At 36.8% G+C, this 20,944-nt stretch overlaps 1 protein-coding gene and 1 pseudogene across 2 annotated transcripts in view; both read left to right on the top strand.

Moving 5' to 3' along the window:
- NUP37 (nucleoporin 37) overlaps positions 1–20,944 on the top strand; it is a 48,923-nt gene that overhangs the window by 17,431 nt on the left and 10,548 nt on the right. The window lies entirely within an intron of this gene.
- LOC105612560 (protein farnesyltransferase/geranylgeranyltransferase type-1 subunit alpha-like) lies at positions 12,047–19,253 on the top strand (annotated as a pseudogene).

Here is a 20,944-nt window from a genome sequence, read left to right as displayed (position 1 = left end):
TTCGACAAAGTCAAAAGTCTTTCTAAAGCTTTTCTGTAGATACTCAATATAGTACATTTCAATATTATATTCTTCCACCTTACCACCCCCACCCCTCAACCCCGCCTAGATTGAACAGATGAGGTAGCTATAACATTTTACTAGTACCTAAAGCTGGAGAATATCACAAGTAAAGAACAAGATGAAGACCAAGTGTAGGAGGTAGAGATAAGCTAAGGAATCAGAAGTAAAGCAGTCATTAGAGGAATGCCAGTTGCCTCGTTTGCTTTAACAGTGCTGTGAGCAAACTGAACCCCCCCCCACACACACACACACACACACACCAAAAACCACTGCTCTGCTATTTTGCATAGTTTTAATGTTTGATAAAGCTATGACAAAATTGCTAGTATTTATAAATAGTTGTACAAATATAAAACTACTAAGTATGTGACCTTTCACATTGGAAGTAAAGCCACTAACTTCTTTTTCAATTTTAATCTTCTCAGTAGCTCTTTTTAAAGTTATAGTCATAAGCCATTATTTTTTATGTACTGCCTGTTAAGATTTTCATGTTAGAGACATAAAAGATTTACATGACATTAAGATAGTAGAGTCCCAAGTGTTAAAAAACCGAGTTTGTATAGAGACTGAAGAGTTAGTGGGACCATTTTTTAATATAAAACTTAAATCACTAGAAAGAAATAATGACACTTTAGTTCTCTAACACATGGAGTTTCCTAATCACAGCTTTTGGAATAATCAAATCTTTGAGGGGGAAAATGAGTGTCTTTGCAGGCCAAGGAATATCCTGTGAATAGTGAATACCCCCCAGAGACCTCGGATGACATTCAGAGGTCTGTGATTTTTTTATTTCTTATAGGCGACTTTGGGATTTTTGTAGAATTGTAAAATTGTCCTAAAATTTGGGGGAGTAGCAGAGGGTTGCCGCTTTTTTATTTTGTCAAGTGATAAGAATTTTTTAAAAGTCTACTGCCTTCTATTATTATCATTTTATTTTAAAAAAAATCATTATTACTCTAAATAGGAGAAAGGACTTTACTTCAAAATCAGTCCTGTAATTTAAATCAATTTAATTTAAAATTTATTATGTTGCTCCTAATTGTCTTACTTTGCTAGCCTGTGGTTGATGGTGTTACTGTTCAGTAAATACTCTCCCGTCCATACTCCTGTGGACAGAGACTTTGCTTGCTCTGTTGACCTTAGCCATGAGATTTGTTGAAGCCAGTGTAATGTTAGCAGATGTGACTCAAGCGGACACTTTAAACGTTTTACCTAGTTTGTCTTGACCTGCTGTCCTCTGTCTTCTACTCTAAGATAAACATGTCCTGGATAGCTACTGGCCCCAAAGTGAGAAATACATTAAGCAGAGATGGACCCATCTGGCATTATGAAATAGAGCGTCCCCAGACCCGTAAGCAAGAAATACATGCCTATTTTTTTAGGTCTGAGATACTTGAGGTTGATAATATCATTGCAGCAGTGGCTAGGGAGCTAACTTTAGTATTTATCAGCTTAATTTGCCAACCAGAGGGACAATTCTGATTGGCTTTCAAAGTCAAACCTCTTGGACTAAAAGCTAAACAATACAGATAAGATCTTTAAAAGAAACAGAAGATGTAGCTAAATCAAGTTTAAGAAAGAGTAGTAACATACACTCTCAAAGTAACAGAGAAATTAGGAATTCTGAGGGGACAAACTGCAATCAGAAAATGTTTCAGTACAACTGTCTTCATTAACTCAAAGTATACAATTACCGAGTTACAAATAAAGACACCAGCCAAATGACAGCTCTGCAATTTGGGTAGAAGATATAGCCAAATATATCCCAGGAATCATTCCTATCATTGTACTAAAGTGATGTCTACTGGAGTCTGGATCTGTGTATGTTGGTGATATAGGTACCTTAGTGAAATCTTGTGCAATCATATTCAAAACCTGTGTCTTCTTGGATTTAGAATTGTATGCCGGTGATACTATGCTTTTAAAGAACATGCTAAATAGAATAACTAGGTCAATAAAGAAGTAGAGGATTTTAACATTTTAAACCAGCTGTACCTAACAGACCTATATAAAACATCTATACACTCCCAACATCAGCCAAATGTACATTCTTCTCAAATGCACCTGGAACACATTAAAATAAACCATCTATTAGTCCTCAAAGTTAGTTTTTTAATCACACAAAGTATCTTCTTTAATCACAGTGTAATGAACTAAAAGCCTTTAACAGAAGGAAAAGCTACAGGTACATGGAAAGTAAACAACACACTCTCGTTAAACAGCCAATAAGTAAAAAAGGAAATCACAAAGGAAATTAGATTTCACTTTGAGATGAGTGAAGATGAAAACATAGCATCCAGAATTTATAGGATGAAGTAAAAGCAGTGCTCAGAGGGAAATTTATAGCTGTGAACACTAACATTAAAAAGAAGAACTCAAATAACCTAAATTGATACCTTACAAAGCTTAAAAAGAAGAAACCCAAAACTAACAGAAGTAAGGAAATAAGAAAGATTAGAACAAAGATTAACAAAATAGGGAATGGAAAATAATAGAATCAGTGACATCAAAAGAGGTTCTTTGAAAAGATATAACAAAATTAGCAAACCTTTAGCTAGACAAAGGGAGAATACTACAAGTGGTAAAAATCAGAAAAAGTGGGAACATTACTACTAACCTTACAGAAATAAAAAGGATTATAAGAGAATACTATGAATAGTTATATGCCAACAAATCAGATAACCTAGGTGTCATGGACAAATTCTTAGAAACACAAAACTGCCAAAACTCAAGAAAAAAAATAGAAAATCTGAATAGACCTATAAAAAATAAAGAAACTGAATCAATAATCAAAAATTTCTCAACTAAGAAAACTCAGGACAAGATTCTTCACTGGTAAATTCTGCCAAACATTTAAGGAAGAATTAACACCTGTCTCTCAAATGCTTACAGAAAGTAGAATAGGAGGAAACACTTTATGACTCATTCTGTGAGGCCATCATTATCCTGATAACCAAAACCAGACAAAGACTTCACAAAAAAGAAAACTGCACACCAGTATTTCTTACAAATATAGATGCAAAATCCTCAATAATATCCAGCTAAAACTAGAAAACTCTTAGAAGAAGAAAACAGGGACAAAGCTTTAGGGTCTTGGATTTGGTAATGGTTTCTTAATTATGACACAAAAAAACACATCTATTAAAAATAAATAAATTGGGCTTCATCAGAATTTATAACTTTTGAATACCAGAGGACCCTGTTAAGGGAGTGAAAAGATATTCCACTGAATGGGAAAATGTATGTGCAAATTATATATCTGATAAGAGTGTCATCCAAGATATACAAGAAACTCTTCTAATTCAATTATAAAGAGATAAACAACCCAATTTAGAAAAAAATATATGCGAAATACATGAATAGATGATTCTCCTGAGAAGATATATAAATTGCTGACAAGCACATGAAAAGATGCTAAATGTTATTAGGGAAATGAAAATCAAAATAAACTACCACTGAGCACTAAGATAACTGTAAACACAAAGGAAAAAGCAAGTGTTGGCAAGAATGTGAAGAAACTGAAACCCTCATACTTTGCTGGTAGGAATGTAAAGTGGTGTAGCCATCATGGAATAGAGTTTGGCAGTTCCTCAAAATGTTAAACATTTAACCCAGCATTTCCAATCCTTGGTATAGACCCAAGAGAATTAAAAATAGGTGTTCATTCAAATGAAAACTTACAAAGGAATGTTCCTAGCAGCACTATTCACAATAGCTAAAAGATGGAGGCAACCCAGATGTCCATCAGTAAATGAATGGACAAATAAATGTATATCCATACATGGGCTTCCCTGGTGACACAGATGGTAAAGAATCCACCTGTAACGCAAGAGACTTGGGTTCGATCCCCTGGGTTGGGAAGATCCCATGGAGGAGAGTATGGCAACCCACTCCAATATTCTTGTCTGGAGAATCCCCATGGACAGAGGAGCCTGGCAGGCTACAGTCCATGGGGTCACAAAGAGTTGGACACGACTGAGTGACTAAGCACAGATATCCACACAATGAAATACTATTCACCTGTAAACAAAAATGAATATAGATATATGGTACATCATAGATGAAACTTGAAAACACTATGTTAAGTGAAAGTAGCCAGAGATAAAATACTCTGTGTTTCCATTAGGTAAATTCTCCAGAAGCAGCAGATGGATAGACAAAACAGATTAGTGGTTGCCGGGAGTTGGAGGACCAGACATAGGAGTGACTGCTTAATGGGTACAGTGTTTCCTTTTGGGATTATAAAAATGTTCTAGAACTAGATAGTGGTGGTGGTTGCACAACATTGTGAATGTGCAAAGTGCTCCTGAACTATACACTTTAAAACGATTTAAATGGTGAATAAAAATTTTTAAATACTAAGCTTTATTATGTAATCCTACAGTATGAAACAGTGCTACAAGATAGATTCTTCTTATTTCGTACTATAAAGAGCAGAAAGAATGTTTCTCTCTGCAACTCAAAAAAAATTCTTTTACATACACTGTTGATCTATGCATATCTTCAGATGTTTGACTTTGGCGTTTTCAAGGAGACACAACATTATAATCAGGTAAGAGATTTGTGTCCCTAGGGACACCATTTCAGAACACACTATCCCTTCAAGAAGTTCATAAAATTTAACCTATTTTATTGAAAATTCCCCAATTCTGATTCAGAATGAAGATAGTCTCACTTGTACTAATGTCTCAGTCTATCCATTAAAAGTTTTGACTTGTTTGTCTCTTAATACAGAGAATGAATGTATAGAGAATAAGTTTGTAGACTAGTTCATCCAGACAGCAAATGTCAGGTATCTACTATGTGCCAGGCACTGTGCTAGGTTCTTGGTAATGACCGATATATTTTTAAACCTGTAAATAATCATTTCAGAACCATTTTAAGCTTCTCTAAGCCTCACACAGGTGTTTTATTTCCTGTAAATGAATTATAATAAAAATAATATTGCTAAATATTTTATGGAGTACTTTACTGCATACTAACCACACTGAGTGCCTTACCTATGTAAGTTTAATTTTTTAAATACTATTTTTTTAATTACCTATGTAATTTTAATTTTTACAACACATCTGAGATAGGTTCTGTTTTTACCCTCCTTTTATAAGATGGGGATACAGGGCATAGAGAGGCTAATAATTTGTGGAAAAGGACATAACTATTAAGGAGAGGAACTCAAATATCAGGCAGTCTGACTCTAGTACCTGCACTCTTAATTCATTCACCCTTCTCAGTGGCAATTTTCAGATTCATCCTGTGAGAAGATAGTATTTGTATATAATATTTTAGATATTTCTTACTAATGTACATTCTGTAATATGACTTTTTATTTAAGATTTCATCTAGTTTTAATATTCTGTAATATCTGCAAGTTCTTAAGAAAATTGAGTTCTCATTTAACAGTTCTTTATCTGTCCCAATACTACCTTTTTTGTAAACATTTTCTAAAGTGTGCTATACAATTTTGGGGGGGCGGTCCTAAGATGGCAGAGGAATAGGACAGGGAGACCACTTTCTCCCGCACAAATTCATCAAAAGAACATTTGAATGCTGAGTAAATTCCACAAACAACTTCTGAATGGCAGCAGAAAAGCAGCCCATTGTCTTCGAAAGGAGGTAGGAAAAAGTATAAAAGATAGAGAGACAAAAAAGGTAGGGACAGAGATCCATCCCGGGAAGGGAGTCTTAAAAAAGAGAGGTTTCCAAACACCAGGAAACACTCTCACTGGCAAGTCTGTGGCGAGCCTTGGAACCTCAGAGGGCAACATAACTGGGGAGAAAAAATAAATAAATAATTTAAAAACCCACAGATTAAGTGCCCAACAGTAACTCCCAGCAGAGAAGCAGTGCAGATGCCTGCATCCTCCACTAGCAAGCGGGGGCTGGGCAGAGAGGTGCGGGCTGCATTGCTTAGAGGAAGGACCTGGCCTGAATGCCCCAAGGGCAATCTGAAGGAACTAACTTGAGATACCAGACCAGACTTCTGGATAGCTACCCTGTGAAAAGCCCTAACCTAAAACACTGCCAGGCCCGCTCACCAAACCAAGGACTGATTAGAGTTAGCTGGCTGCAGACAGACCCATCCGCCACTGGAGACAGGCAGGCAAGGGCAGCCAGAGCCGGAAGGGGTTAGTCGTGCCTCAGAGAGGCATCATCTACCAAACTGCAAGCAGGCTTCGTTGCTAACCAAGATTTCTTGGATTCTGGACAGTCGACATCTGCCTGAGAAGGTGCGCCAGCTATACACCCAGAAAACCGAGCGGCAGAGATGGGGGAGGCGATAAGTCACAGTGACTGCACTCACCAAACACCTGGTCACCTGAGCTGCTTGGACCTGGGAAGGGGACAAAACGCAGGCCCAACCAAGTCTGCGCCCTTGTGGAGTACCCGAGTGCCTGAACCTAAGCGACTTAGGCCTGGGAAATGCATACAACCCAGGACCAGCCTCAGACAGTTCCCGGCAGAGAAACCTAGAACCTAAGCAGTGTAGACAGGAAAACACACATGCTGTGAGCAGGGGCAAACCCAGTGTAGCCGAGACACTGGGAGCACTCCCCACAGACGCCAGTGTTATTTGTTTGCAGTGTTCCTCCCTCCCCACAGCATGACTGAACAAGTGAGCCTAAAAAGTGTCCACCACCACCCCCTTTAGACACTGAAGAGACCAGCAAACAGAAGAAACTAAAACAGAAGGAACCGCCTTGGAAGTGACAGTTGGAGAAGTCTTGAGGCTACTGTAAGAATAATACTGAAAACCAGAGGCAGAAGCCTAAGTCCAAATCCTGAGAACACCAGAGAACTCCTGACTCCAGGGAACATTAATCCACAAGAGCTCATCAAAAAGCCTCCATACCTACATTGAAACCAAGCTCCACCGAAGGGCCAACAAGCTCCAGAGCAAGACATACCACACAAATACTCCAGCAACGCAGGAACATAGCCCTGAGCTTCAATTTACAGGCTTTCCAAAGTCACTCAAAATCCACTGACATTTCATAACTCAGTACTGGAAACTTCATTGCGCTCCAGAGAGAAGAAATCCAGCTCCACCCACCAGAACACCAACACAAGCTTCTCTAACCAGGAAACCTTGACAAGCCACCTGTCCAACCCCGCCCACAGCGAGGAAACTCCACAATAAAGAGAATTCCACAAACTGCCAGAATACGGAAAGGCCACCCCAAACACAGCAATATAAACAAGATGAAGAAGCAGAGAAATACCCAGCAGGTAAAGGAACAGGATAAATGCCCACCAAACCAAACAAAAGAGAAAAGAGATAGGGAAACTACCTGATAAAGAACTCCAAATAATGATAGTGAAAATGATCCAAAATCTTGAAAACAAAATGGAGTTACAGATAAATAGCCTGGAGACAAGGATTCAGAAGATGCAAGAAAGGTTTAACAAGGACCTAAAAGAAATAAAAAAGAGTCAATCAATAATGAATAATGCAATAAATGAGATCAAAAACACTCTGGAGGGAACCAACAGAATAATGGAGGCAGAAGATAGGATAAGTGAGGTAGAAGATAGAATGGTAGAAATAAATGAAACAGAGAGGAAAAAAGAAAAACGAATTAAAACAAATGAGGACAATCTCAGAGACCTCTGGGACAATATGTCAAACACCCCAACATTCGAATCATAGGAGTGCCAGAAGAAGAAGACAAAAGAAAGACCATGAGACAACACTTGAGGAGATAATAGTTGAAAACTTCCCTACAATAGGGAAGGAAATAGCCACCCAAGTCCAAGAAACCCAGAGAGTCTCAAACAGGATAAACCCAAGGCGATTCACCCCAAGACACATATTAATCAAATTAACAAAGATCAAACACAAAGAACAAATATTAAAAGCAGCAAGGGAAAACAACAAATAACACACAAGGGGATTCCCATAAGGATAACAGCTGATCTTTCAACAGAAAATCTCTTCAGGCCAGGAGGGAATGGCAGAACATACTTAAAGTGATGAAAATAACCTACAGCCCAGATTACTGTACCCAGCAAGGATCTCACTCAAATATGAAGGAGAAATCAAAAGCTTTACAGACAAGCAAAAGCTGAGAGAATTCAGCACCACCAAAACAGCTCTCCAACAAATGCTAAAGGATCTTCTCTAGACAGGAAACACAGAAAGGGTGTATAAAGTCGAACCCAAAACAACAAAGTAAATGGCACCGGGATCGAACTCATCAATAATTACCTTAAATGTAAATGTATTGAATGCCCCAACCAAAAGACAAAGACTGGCTGAATGGATACAAAAACAAGACCCATGTATATATTGTCTACAAGAGACCCACCTCAAAACAAGGGACACATACTGACTGAAAGTGAAGGGCTGGAAAAAGATATTCCATGCAAACAGAGACCAAAAGAAAGCAGAGTAGCAATACTCAGATAAAATAGACTTTAAAACAAAGCCTGTGAAAAGAGACAAAGGAGGACACTACATAATGATCAAAGGATCAATTCAATAAGATATAACAACTATAAATATATATGCAGCCAACATAGGAGCACCACAATATTTAAGACAAATGCTAACAATTATGAAAGGGGAAATTAACAATAACACAATAATAGTGAGAGACGTTAATACCGCACTCACACCTATGGATAGATCAGCTAAACAGAAAATTAAAGAAACACAAACTTTAAATGATACAATAGACCAGTTAGACCTAATTCATATCTATAGGACATTTCACCCCAAAACAATGAATTTCACCTTTTTCTCCAGCACACACAGAACCTTCTCCAGAATAGATCACATCCTGGGCTATAAATACAGCCTTGGTAAATTCAAAAAAATTAAAATCATTCCAAGCATCTTTTCTGACCACAGTGCAATAAGATTAGATGTCAATTACAGGAGAAAAACTATTAAAAATTCCAACATATGGAGGCTGAACAACACACTGCTGGATAACCAACAAATCACAGAAGAAATCAAAATCTGCATAGAAATGAATGAAAATGAAAACACAACAACCCACAACCTGTGGGACACTGTAAAAGCAGTACTAAGAGCAAGATTCATAGCAATGCAGGCTTACCTCAAGAAACAAGAAAAAAATAAATAACCTAACTACACCTAAAGCAACTAGAAAAGGAAGAAATGAAGGACCCCAGGGTTAGTAGAAGGAAAGAAATCTTAAAAATTAGGGCAGCTGCTGCTGCTGCTGCTGAGTAGCTTCAGTTGTGTCCAACTCTGTGCAACCCCATAGACTGCAGCCCACCAGACTCCCCTCATCCCTGGGATTCTCCAGGCAAGAGTACTGGAGTGGGGTGCCATCGCCTTCTCCGAAAATTAGGGCAGAAATAAATGCAAAAGAAACAAAAGAGACCATAGCAAAAATCAACAAAGCCAAAAGCTGGTTCTTTGAGAAGATAAGTAAAATTGGCAAACCATTAGCCAGACTCATCAAAAAACAAAGGGAGAAAAGCTGAATCAATAAAATTAGAAATGAAAATGGAGAGATCACAACAGATGACACAGAAATACAAAGGATCATAAGAGACTACTATCAGCAGTTGTATGCCAATAAAATGGACAATGTGGAAGAAATGGACAAATTCTTAGAAAAGTATAACTTTCCAAAACTGAACCAGGAAGAAATAGAAAATCTTCGACCCATCACAAGCACAGAAATTGAAATTGTAGTCAGAAATCGTCCAGCAAACAAAAGCCCAGGTCCAGACGGCTTCACAGCTGAATTCTACCAGAAATTTAGAGAAGAGCTAACACCTATCCTACTCTAACTTCCAGAAAATTGCAGAGGAAGATAAACTTCCAAACTCACTCCATGAGGCCACCATCACCCTCATACCAAAATCTGACAAAGATGCCACAAAAAAAAGAAAACTACAGGCCAATATCACTGATGAACATAGATGCAAAAATCCTTAACAAAATTCTAGCAATCAGAATCCAACAACACATTAAAAAGATATTACATCATGACCAAGTAGGCTTTATCCCAGGGATGCAAGGATTCTTCAGTATCCGTAAATCAATCAATGTAATACACCGCATTAACAAATTGAAAGATAAAAACCATATGATTATCTCAATAGATGCAGAGAAAGCCCTTGACAAAATTCAATATCCATTTATGGTAAAAAAAAAAAAAAAAACCCTCCAGAAAGCAGGAATAGAAGGAACATACCTCAACATAATAAAAGCTATATATGAGAAACCCACAGCAAACATTATCCTCAATGGTGAAAAATTGAAAGCATTTCCCCTAAAGTCAGGAACAAGACAGGGGTGCCCACTCTCACCACTACTATTCAACATACTTATGGAAGTTTGGCCACAGCAATCAGAGCAGAAAAAGAGATAAAAGGAATCCAGATTTGAAAAGAAGAAGTAAAACTCTCACTGTTTGCAGATGACATGATCCTCTACGTAGAATACCCTAAAGACTCCACCAGAAAATTACTAGAGCTAATCAATGAATATAGTAAAGTTGCAGGATATAAAATCAACACCCAGAAATCCCTTGCATTCCTGTACACTAATAATGAGAAAATAGAGAAATTAAGGACAATTCCATTCACCATTGCAACAAAAAGAATAAAATACTTGGGAATATATCTACTTAAAGAAACAAAGTACCTATATATAGAAAACTATAAAACACTGGTGAAAGAAATCAAAGAGGATACTAATAATTGGAGAAATATACCATGTTCATGGATCAGAAGAATCAATATAATAAAAATGAGTATACTACCCAAAGCAATCTATAGATTCAGTGCAATCCCTATCAAGCTACCAACGGTATTTTTCACAGAGCTAGAACAAATAATTTCACAATTTGTATGGAAATACAAAAAACCTCAAATAGCCAAAGCAATCTTGAGAAGGAAGAATAGAACTGGAGGAATCAACCTGCCTGACTTCTGGCTCTACTACAAAGCCACAGTCATCAAGACAGTATGATACTGGCACAAAGACAGAAATCTAGATCAGTGGAACAAAATAGAAAGCCCAGAGACAAATCCACGCACCTATGGACACCTTATCTTTGACAAAGGAGGCAAGAATATACAATGGAGAAAAGTCAATCTCCTTAACAAGTGGTGCTAGGAAAACTGGTCAAGCACTTGCAAAAGAATGAAATGAGAACACTTTCTAACGCCATACACAAAAATAAACTCAAAATGGATTAAAGCTCTAAACATAAGACCAGAAACTATAAAACTCCTAGAGGAGAACATAGGCAAAACACTCTCAGACATAAATCACAGCAGGATCCTCTATGACACACCTCCCAGAATATTGGAAATAAAAGCAAAAATAAATAGGACCTAATTAAAATTAAAAGCTTCTGCACACCAAAGGAAACTATAAGCAAGGTGAAAAGACAGCCTTCAGAATGGGAGAAAATAATAGCCAATGAAGCAACTGACAAAAAATTAATCTCAGAAATATACAAGCAATTCCTGCAGCTCAATTCCAGAAAAGTAAACAGCCCAATCAAAAAATGGGCCAAAGAACTAAGCAGACATTTCTCCAAAGAAGACATACAGATGGCTAACAAACACATGAAAAGATGCTCAACATCACTCATTATCAGAAATGCAAATCAAAACCACAATGAGGTACCATTTCACCCCAGTCAGAATGGCTGCTATCCAAAAGTCTACAAGCAGTAAATGCTGGAGAGGGTGTGGAGAAAAGGGAACCCTCTTACACTGTTGGTGGGAATGCAAACTAGTATAGCCACTATGGAGAACGATGTGGAGATTCCTTAAAAAACTGGGAATAGAACTGCCATACTACCCAGTAATCCCACTGCTGGGCATACACACGGAGGAAACTAGAATTGAAAGAGACACGTGTACCCCAATGTTCATCGCAGCACTGTTTATAATAGCCAGGACATGGAAGCAACCTAGATGTCCATCAGCAGATGAATGGATAAGAAAGCTGTGGTAGCCCCGGTGGCGGGGCCTCCTCCACCTCCTCAGCTCGGGGCAGAGCAGTGATGGCGGCTGCCAGCTGGGTTGGGAGGTTGAGCAGGGCAAGGAGCCCAGTCAGTTGGAGCTGCTGCAGCCTCCTCAGCCCCATCCTCCTCCGCCGCCTCCCCAGCCGCTGCAGGAAGAGGTGGTGGCAGCAACGTCCCCTATGGACAACTGGTTCCTGAGTCTGGACTTGCCCACCTATGTCCTGTACAGGTTCAGAGCAGAATGGGCTGAAATAGATCAGTGCTGCAGAATGATGGCCCCAATCCAGTGGTCACGATCACTTATAGTGAGAAATTTCAGGACATCTATGATTATTTCCAGGCTGTCCTGCAGCGTGACAAGAGAAGTGAGCAGGCTTTTAAATTAACCAGAGATGCTATTGAGTTAAATGCAGCCAATTACACAGTGTGGCATTTCCGGAGAGTACTCCTAAAGTCACTTCAGAAGGATCTACATGAGGAAATGAACTACATCTTCTCAATAATCGAGGAGCAGCCCAAAAACAATCAAGTTTGGCATCATAGGCGAGTGCTGGTGGAATGGCTGAGAGACCCGTCACAGGAGCTTGTTTATTGCAGATATTCTTACTCAGGATGCAAAGAATTATCATGCCTGGCAACACCGACAATGGGTTATTCAGGAATTTAAACTTTGAGATAATGAACTGCAATATGTAGACCAACTTCTTAAAGAGGATGTGAGAAATAACTCTGTCTGGAACCAAAGATATTTTGTAATTTCTAACACTACAGGCTATAATGATCGTGCTATATTGGAGCGAGAAGTCCAGTACACTCTGGAAATGATCAAACTAGTCCCACATAATGAAAGTGCATGGAATTATTTGAAAGGGATTTTGCAGGATCGTGGTCTTTCCAAATATCCCAATCTGTTAAATCAATTACTTGATTTACAACCAAGTCACAGCTCTCCCTACCTAATTGTCTTTCTCGTGGATATCTATGAAGACATGCTAGAAAACCAGTGTGACAACAAGGACGACATTCTTAATAAAGCATTTGAGGTTAAAAAAAAAAAAGCTGTGGTACATATACACAATGGAGTATTACTCAACCATTTAAAACAATACATTTGAATCACTTCTAATGAGGTAGATGAAACTGGAGCCTATTATACAGAGTGAAGTAAGCCAGAAAGAGAAACGCCAATACAGTATACTAACACATATGTATGGAATTTAGAAAGGTAGTAATGATAACCCTGTATGCGAGACAGCAAAAAGACACAGATATATAGAACAGTCTTTTGGACTCTGGGGAGAGGGTGAGAGTGGGATGATTTGGGAAGATGGCATTGAAACATGTTATACATTCTATACATTCTATATTATTCTAACATAATATACATTCTGTATTATCATATGTGAAATGAATCGCCAGTCCAGGTTCGATGCATGATACAGGATGCTCAGGGCTGGTGCACTGGGATGACCCAGAGGGATGGTATAGGGAGGGAGGTGGGAGGGGGGTTCAGGATGGGGAACGCATGTACACCAGTGGCGGATTCATGTCAGTGTATGGCAAAACCAATACAATATTGTAAAGAAAAGAAAAAAGAATGAGAAAAAAGTGTACGATTTTGAATGAACCTCATAGAAAACATAACCTATCAAAATATATAATGATAAAAATATTTTGATTGTACCACATTTCTATAAAATATTAATATTTTAATATTATATAATAAAATGTTTTAATTATATTACACATATCCATAAAAAAGCAAGTAGTTATAGAATAGCAGTACAGTGTATATATGTTCAGACATGACCACATAAGAAGATATAGTAAAATGTAGTCTTTTCACTCTTTACAAGGAATAAATTTGCGTATTGGAAAAATAAGATAACAGGAAAATGTAAGGCAGAGGCAAAGCTGCCAAGCTGCACAATTCCAGGGCTATGGCTTACAGAGTACAATGTAAATAGTGCCATCTGGAGTTCTGCAATGTCATAACCTTGAGCAGAACTTGGTATTAGACTAAAAACTGAAGTCAGTAGTAATTTAAAAAAAAAATTAATACTATGGGAAGTGAAAGTGTATGGAAATAAAGGCTAATCAAAACAGAAATAACCTGACAAGACAGATTATAGGATGTCAAGTTGAAAAAATAGGGAAGGATAATAATCTTGCAAATTAGCCAATTTTTATATGGATGGTGTCAGAGTAATTCACTGTTACAACATAGGATGGAACACTAACAAAGATTGAAAAAACATATTTCCTCTCTTGAAATGGCCCCACCTATTAGGCTCCACCTAATACTAAGCCCCATCTAGTATTTCTCGATTTTACTGTGACATTCAAAAGGCATGTAGAATGGCTAGCATCCCTGGTTCCCTTTCACTAAATGCTTGTAGCACCCCACTCATTAGGACAATCAGAAATGTTGTAACTAGGTGTTGGAACCATACCCTGTCGAGAAATTTTGATTCAGTTAATAGTAAGTGACCACACTAAGTGTTCTATATAAATTAATTCATTTACTCCTCAAAAATACTGTTTGGTAGATTCTCCAATTGAAGTTTTTATCTTTTTATATTATTGAAAAAGCAAATGTTCATATTATTTCTATGCCCTGATCAAAGTCAAGCATTATGTAGGGTTTAATAAAATTGATAGAATTATACTTAGTGTAATATCTACAGACATGTTTTCATCTTCTGCTTGGGAAGAATTTATCATTTTTGAAAGATACTTTTGCTAAAACATTCTAGTGCCAATTCTTGTAACGAAGATGTCATATTCATTCATGTGTCATTAGGCCAACTTTCAGATGAGGAGCAAGAAAGGAGAAATGGAGTTTGGCAGAGGACAAGGAAAATGACCCTAGAGTAGACTGCCCTTTTCACTAAGGGATTTTGCAGGGTCAGCCATGCTTGGCTACCTTAGAGTCATCCCAGCCCTAGAAGAGTATGCTCTTAAGTATTTAGTGAGTAAGTGAAGGAATGAGTACAATCCTGTATCTGTCACCACGTCTTTATAAAAAAAAAAAAATGCCATTACCAAACAAACATCTGACAAGAGATGTGTTTAAGAAAAGAATTCCCAAGTAAATCACAGGATTGCTAGTCATTCGGCCTCATGTTAGAACACCATTCTTTTATGGTCCCTCTTCATGTCCTCCATTTATAGATCTATCATATACATACATTTATGTACAGGAAAATATAAGTACTAGTACTTGAAATTATGACCTAGCATCATCTGAAGAAAGTTAAAATTATTTTTGAGAGGTAAGTAAATGCATATTTAGAAAGATTTATTATCCCCTTCCTTCTCAAAGAAGGTAAAAATGGTGTTTAAGTGTTTAATGGGTTAAGCTTATTATTTTAAAAACTCACTAATACAGAACATCTCATCCCTAGTCAGTGCCAAATAACAGATGTTCTTGTATATTAAAAACAGTACCGTTCTGTAAGAACAAGTCAGATCAACAAGTATTTATTAAACATGTTTAGTATAGCCAACATTTAGTACTTTGGGGGATACAAAAGAAATAGAAGATGCAGTACTCACTGTAACTACAGAAGATGTCAGAACTAAATCCATTTCCTCCTCCTCCCCAGTAATCTTTTAAAATATTAGATAAAATTTATGGTGAAGGAAAATTAGCTTCCAAAAACCAAGGAATTCTTAGTTCAAGACTAAAATAATAGAGGCGTGCAATGTCCCATTCACTTTGTCTATAAAACATGGAATAGTAGTTGTCATGTTCTCGCGGTCATCAATTTAACTAGAATGGGAGGAAGGGTGGGACATAAAAAATAATGATTTTTTAAGAAATATAACCAAATTGCTAGATAAGGGAATACTGAATTACCTTAGATATCCACTAAGCCAATAATGCTGTTTTTTGAAAATTATTATGAGAGAAATAGAATGTTTATCAACTGTCTTCCATATATCCCATGTTAGCTAAATTCTTCCCATAATACTTCTGCTCATGTATATTTGCATCTTTAAGATCCACAGTTAAGACAGTGTTCCTCCCCGAACCCCACCCCAGCTAAGATCACAAAATAAGTGATTTACTTAAAATTAGTCCTTATGGGAAACAGAGAAGAATGGAGACTGAGCCTTCTGAAGACAGGCCAAGAGAGCGTTGCTTGGAAGATCAATCTGCATTTAGGAGCAGTTAAATGATGCCTGATAATTACAGATACAAAGTGAAATCAGGAGAATGTATACTATTCATTATAATGTATGGTTAAATAATTATAGAAATAAAGTTTTCTGCTTGTCTTCTAAAATTTCCTCTAGTTTTTTATAACATTTTGAATCAAGATTAATTATTTCATAGTTCTAATAAGAGCTTTAAGAATGAGATAAAAGAGACAGCTTGTATTGAATTTACCTCTAGTAAGTGAAACGTAAGGATTTAATGTCTTTATAAGAACCATCCAAAAATTATAGTAAAATCTTTTGATCACCTTTGCAGATCTCTGTTAAGGCCATGAAATAGTGTGTTAATAAAAGAATGTAATAGAGTGAAAAGTTATAAAATGATGAAAGAATTTTCTGAAATTTCATACGATCGTGTACTGGTAATACCACTGTGGTGTTCAGCCCTTTGATCTCTCATGTGCTCTTGGAAATGAAATATAAAAGTACTTCATCTTCGTGTTCTGAATGTTGAGCTTTAAGCCAACTTTTTCACTCTCCACTTTTCACTTTCATCAAGAGGCTTTTTAGTTCCTCTCCACTTTCTGTTATAAGGGTGGTGTCATCTGCATATCTGAGGTTATTGATATTTCTCCCGGCAATCTTGATTCCAGCTTGTGCTTGTGCTTCTTCCAGCCCAGTGTTTCTCATGATGTACTCTGCATAGAAGTTAAATAAGCAGGGTGACAATATACAGCCTTGAGGTACTCCTTTTCCGATTTGGAACCAATCTGTTGTTCCATGTTCAGTTCTGTTGCTTCCTGACCTGCACATAGGTTTCTCAAGAGGGAGGTCATGTGGTCTGGTATTCCCATCTCTTTCAGAATTTTCCACAGTTTATTGTGATCCACACAGTCAAAGGCTTTGGCATAATCAAAAAAGCAGAAGTAGGTGTTTTTCTGGAACTCTCTTGCTTTTCCCATGATCCAGCGGATGTTGGCAGTTTGATCTCTGGTTCCTCTGCCTTTTCTAAAACCAGCTTGAATATCTGGAAGTTCACGGTTCATGTATTGCTGAAGCCTGGCTTGGAGATTTTTGAGCATTACTTTACTAGCATGTGAGATGAGTGCAATTGTGCAGTAGTTTGAGCATTCTTTGGCATTGCCTTTCTTTGAGATTGGAATGAAAACTGACCTTTTCCAGTCCTGTGGCCACTGCTGAGTTTTCCAAACTTAATATTCTACTGAAAAGCACTCAGCCTGAAATGAAGCAATAATTTTGACAATGAACTACCAAAAGTAAGATAAGTTCCTAATCTTAGATCAGGATACCTCTTCACCTGTACATCAAAGAACTAAATCTGAGAGTTCTACTTAAGACCACAGAGTTGAGAGGGGTGGGGAAGTTATAGTCATAGTCAAATTGCATCAAAACTGTCATTTTATTTACCTCAAGAGTAATGCTGTCTGTATCCAGTGCTCTTAGGTTCAGTCTATAGTATTGATTTCTTAATATGTCAGCGTTACCTTAAAAGCTTTTGTTTTGAAATTTCCCTTGCAAACATTTGAATAGGTATACATTTATGTTTTATATAGCTCCTGATTTTTGACCATAATAGTTTAACTTGATAATGTTATATTTTTATACTTTTACAAAGAGTCTATTATCTTTCAATATGTTTTATTATGTGTATTAAGAAAGTTATAAACCCTTATAGCTTTTCTTTTTCTTGCTATACCGCTTGCCTGAAAAGTATGCTTCTTCAGTTATAATGAACTTTTAGGTTATTTTACATATTATAAACAAATATACCAGCAATAAATTTGGAAATATTAAAATATGAATTTATGGGGGTTTTTTTTCCAGTTATAGTAGAAACTCTTATCTAACATGGTTGAACTTGCAGTTCCTTACATAACCAAAACGTCAGCAAACTTAGGAAATCATTTTAAAGCAATGTCTACCTAACTTATTTAATTCACTTTTTTTTATTTTTGTTTGCACTTGATCTTTGTTGCTGCACGTGGGCTAGTTGCAGAGAACAGGGCTGCTGTCCAGTTGTGGTATGTGGACTTGCCATTGCTGTGGCTACTCTTGTGCTGAGCACAGGCTGTAAGCCGGCTGGTTTCAGTAGTTGCAGCACATGGGCTCAGTAGTTGCAGCTCACAGGCTCTAGAGCACGGGCTCGATAGTTACAGCACCAGAGGCTTAATTGTTCTGCGGCATGTGGAATCTTCTTGGACCAGGAATTGAACTCATATCCCATGCATGGGCAGGTGGGTTCTTATCCAGGGCACCACCAGGAAAGTCTTACCTTATTTTAATAAATAATGTATATATGAAAATTTGCCAATTTTTTGGTATAGACCAAGGATTTTGTTTTTCTTAAATTATGTGCCCATTGATTTGCTTTGGACTTCTTTTTTGCTTAAAACACACCCATAATCCAGTGACTACAATGAAAACAAAATTTGTCAAGCAGTCATAATTCAAATATAGCTAGGTTTTTGTTTTAGTTGTTTAATCTTTTGTAACTGTCATGCATGCCTAATTTAAGAGCATTTTTTTCATTTAGAAACTTACCTTCATTTAGTTACCATCAACTTAGTTCCATTGAAACAGTTCTTTCACATTCATATTTTGCCAGCTTATATAATTATGTAATTACAATAGACTAATAAGCATGGGTTTACATGACTTACAAGCAGCAGTTCACTATGCCCATTTTTCTGTGAGGTAAGCCTACAATAGATGCACATGTGAGCTATTAGAAAATAATCTTACTCTTGTCAGTTCTGGAGAGAGAAAAAGTAATCTTTCAGAAGGAGGTCAGTTAAGAGAGTTTTTACTATATATTGTGTTCACTACATTTTAAAACTGATGGAAATTTATTCATTTACAAATACATGAAAATAACATAAAATGCAAGTGGAAAGGGAATGATTTGAGAAATCAACCTTACAGATAAGCTCAACTGAAAAGTTGTGCCTTTTGCTATTGAGACAAATAATTCTTTTAAGATGGTTTTGTCAGAAAATTTGTCAGAGAAAATTTAGGCATTTTCAGTTGGTGATTACAAAGAAAGATGAAAGGGGGAAAAAAGATAAATGAGTTACAGCCAGTCTTGAAACCTATTTGACAGTATACTTGCTAAAGTTGAATGTATTTGTAAGCTATGATCCAGTGAGTATCCAGAAAGTAGAGGTGGAAAGATGTGGGCATGTGTCTGTGTAAGAAAGGAATGGGTGTGTGGATGTCTATATTCACTAAAAGACATGTACAGGAAAATCTGTAGAAGGATTATTAGTAATGACCATAAATTAGAAACAACCTAAATGTTTGTCAGCAGTAGAATGGGTAAATACTTGGCAGTGTACTTAATTAATGGAATACTATGTACAGCAATGAGAATGAACAAAGGACAACATGCAGCAATGTTGGAACTTTCACAAGATTTAATAATGAATAAAAGATGCCAGACCAAGAAAATACACTGGATAGTATTTTCCATAGGATTCCATCTTTATGATATCCCAAACCAGCAGAAGTCAGGATGGTGGGTACTTTTTGTGAGAAGGCAAGAAAACAGGAGAAGAGGGTGGCAGAGAATGAAATGGTTAGATAGCATCACCGACTCAATGGATGTGAATCTGAGCAAACTCCAGGAGATAGTGAAGAACAAAGGAGCCTGCCGGGCTACAGTCCATGGGGTCAGAAAGAGTTGGACATGACTTAGCAACTGAACAGCAACAACAACAACAAAGGAAATAGGGACTATAAGGAAGCACAGATGACATTTGAAGTTCTGGAAATGCTATCTTAATCTGGATGCTTCAGGTGTGTTCTCTTTGAGCTGCATGCTTAAGATTTATGTATTTTTATTATTTATGGTATACTGCAAAAAAAGAAATGTGATTTCATCTGATGGGACTAAGTTAACTAGATGAGATATGTTGTAAAGACACAGGAAAATAAGTTGAGCTCCACAAAGAGAAGCTTAATTATAGAATCTATCAAAATGGGAAATAAAACCTAACAAGTTAAAGTGTACCATCTGTAGCTAATTTAGCTGTGATAACTCATTTCAGCCCAGTTGGTTGTATTTTGCATGCTTAGTACTTGGATTATGCAACTGCTGAGAATTATTTAATAAGCATATAATTATAAGCTATAAATCATTTTACCCTAATCCCATAAAGTAATCTGGATCACTCTGCTCATTTTTTAAATCAGTTTGGTTTTTTTGTTTGTTTTGTTTTTTCCCAAAATGTATCAGATTCTGTTCAGGCTAAATACTGTCTAAAAATGAGATTAAAATTTGGTTCAGTGGACAAGAATAAACTTCATTAGTTGGTTTGTTTTTATAGAATATCCATTTTTTAAATCTCTTTGGTTTCCTTCATTTGAAATTAAAAAGTCATGAAAATATCCTGGTCTGTATTCATTCAATATAATAGCAAACAAAAGTCAAATATGTGTTAGAATAAAATCAAAAGAATGGAGCCTTTAAACCATTCTCTCATGGGATTCACTGAATATGCAAGACAAATTTCTGCTACTTCAATAGTGGTAAAATATATGCTAGCCCACTACTTTATTGTATAAACAGTAATAAAGAAGAAAGAAATATTCAGTTGCCTTGACTAATAATCTTATTTACTGTGGAAAATGGAAACACAATTGAATAAACCCATAGGAAATGTGATTCCAACCTCCTCAGTTAAATTGTAGTTGTCTCCCTATGTAAACACAGATGAAGTGTTAATTTAGCGAGA

This window comes from Ovis aries, chromosome 3, assembly GCF_016772045.2.
Source record: "Ovis aries strain OAR_USU_Benz2616 breed Rambouillet chromosome 3, ARS-UI_Ramb_v3.0, whole genome shotgun sequence".
NCBI classification, from domain to species: Eukaryota; Metazoa; Chordata; class Mammalia; order Artiodactyla; family Bovidae; genus Ovis; species Ovis aries.
This window is presented reverse-complemented; position numbering and strand designations above follow the sequence as displayed.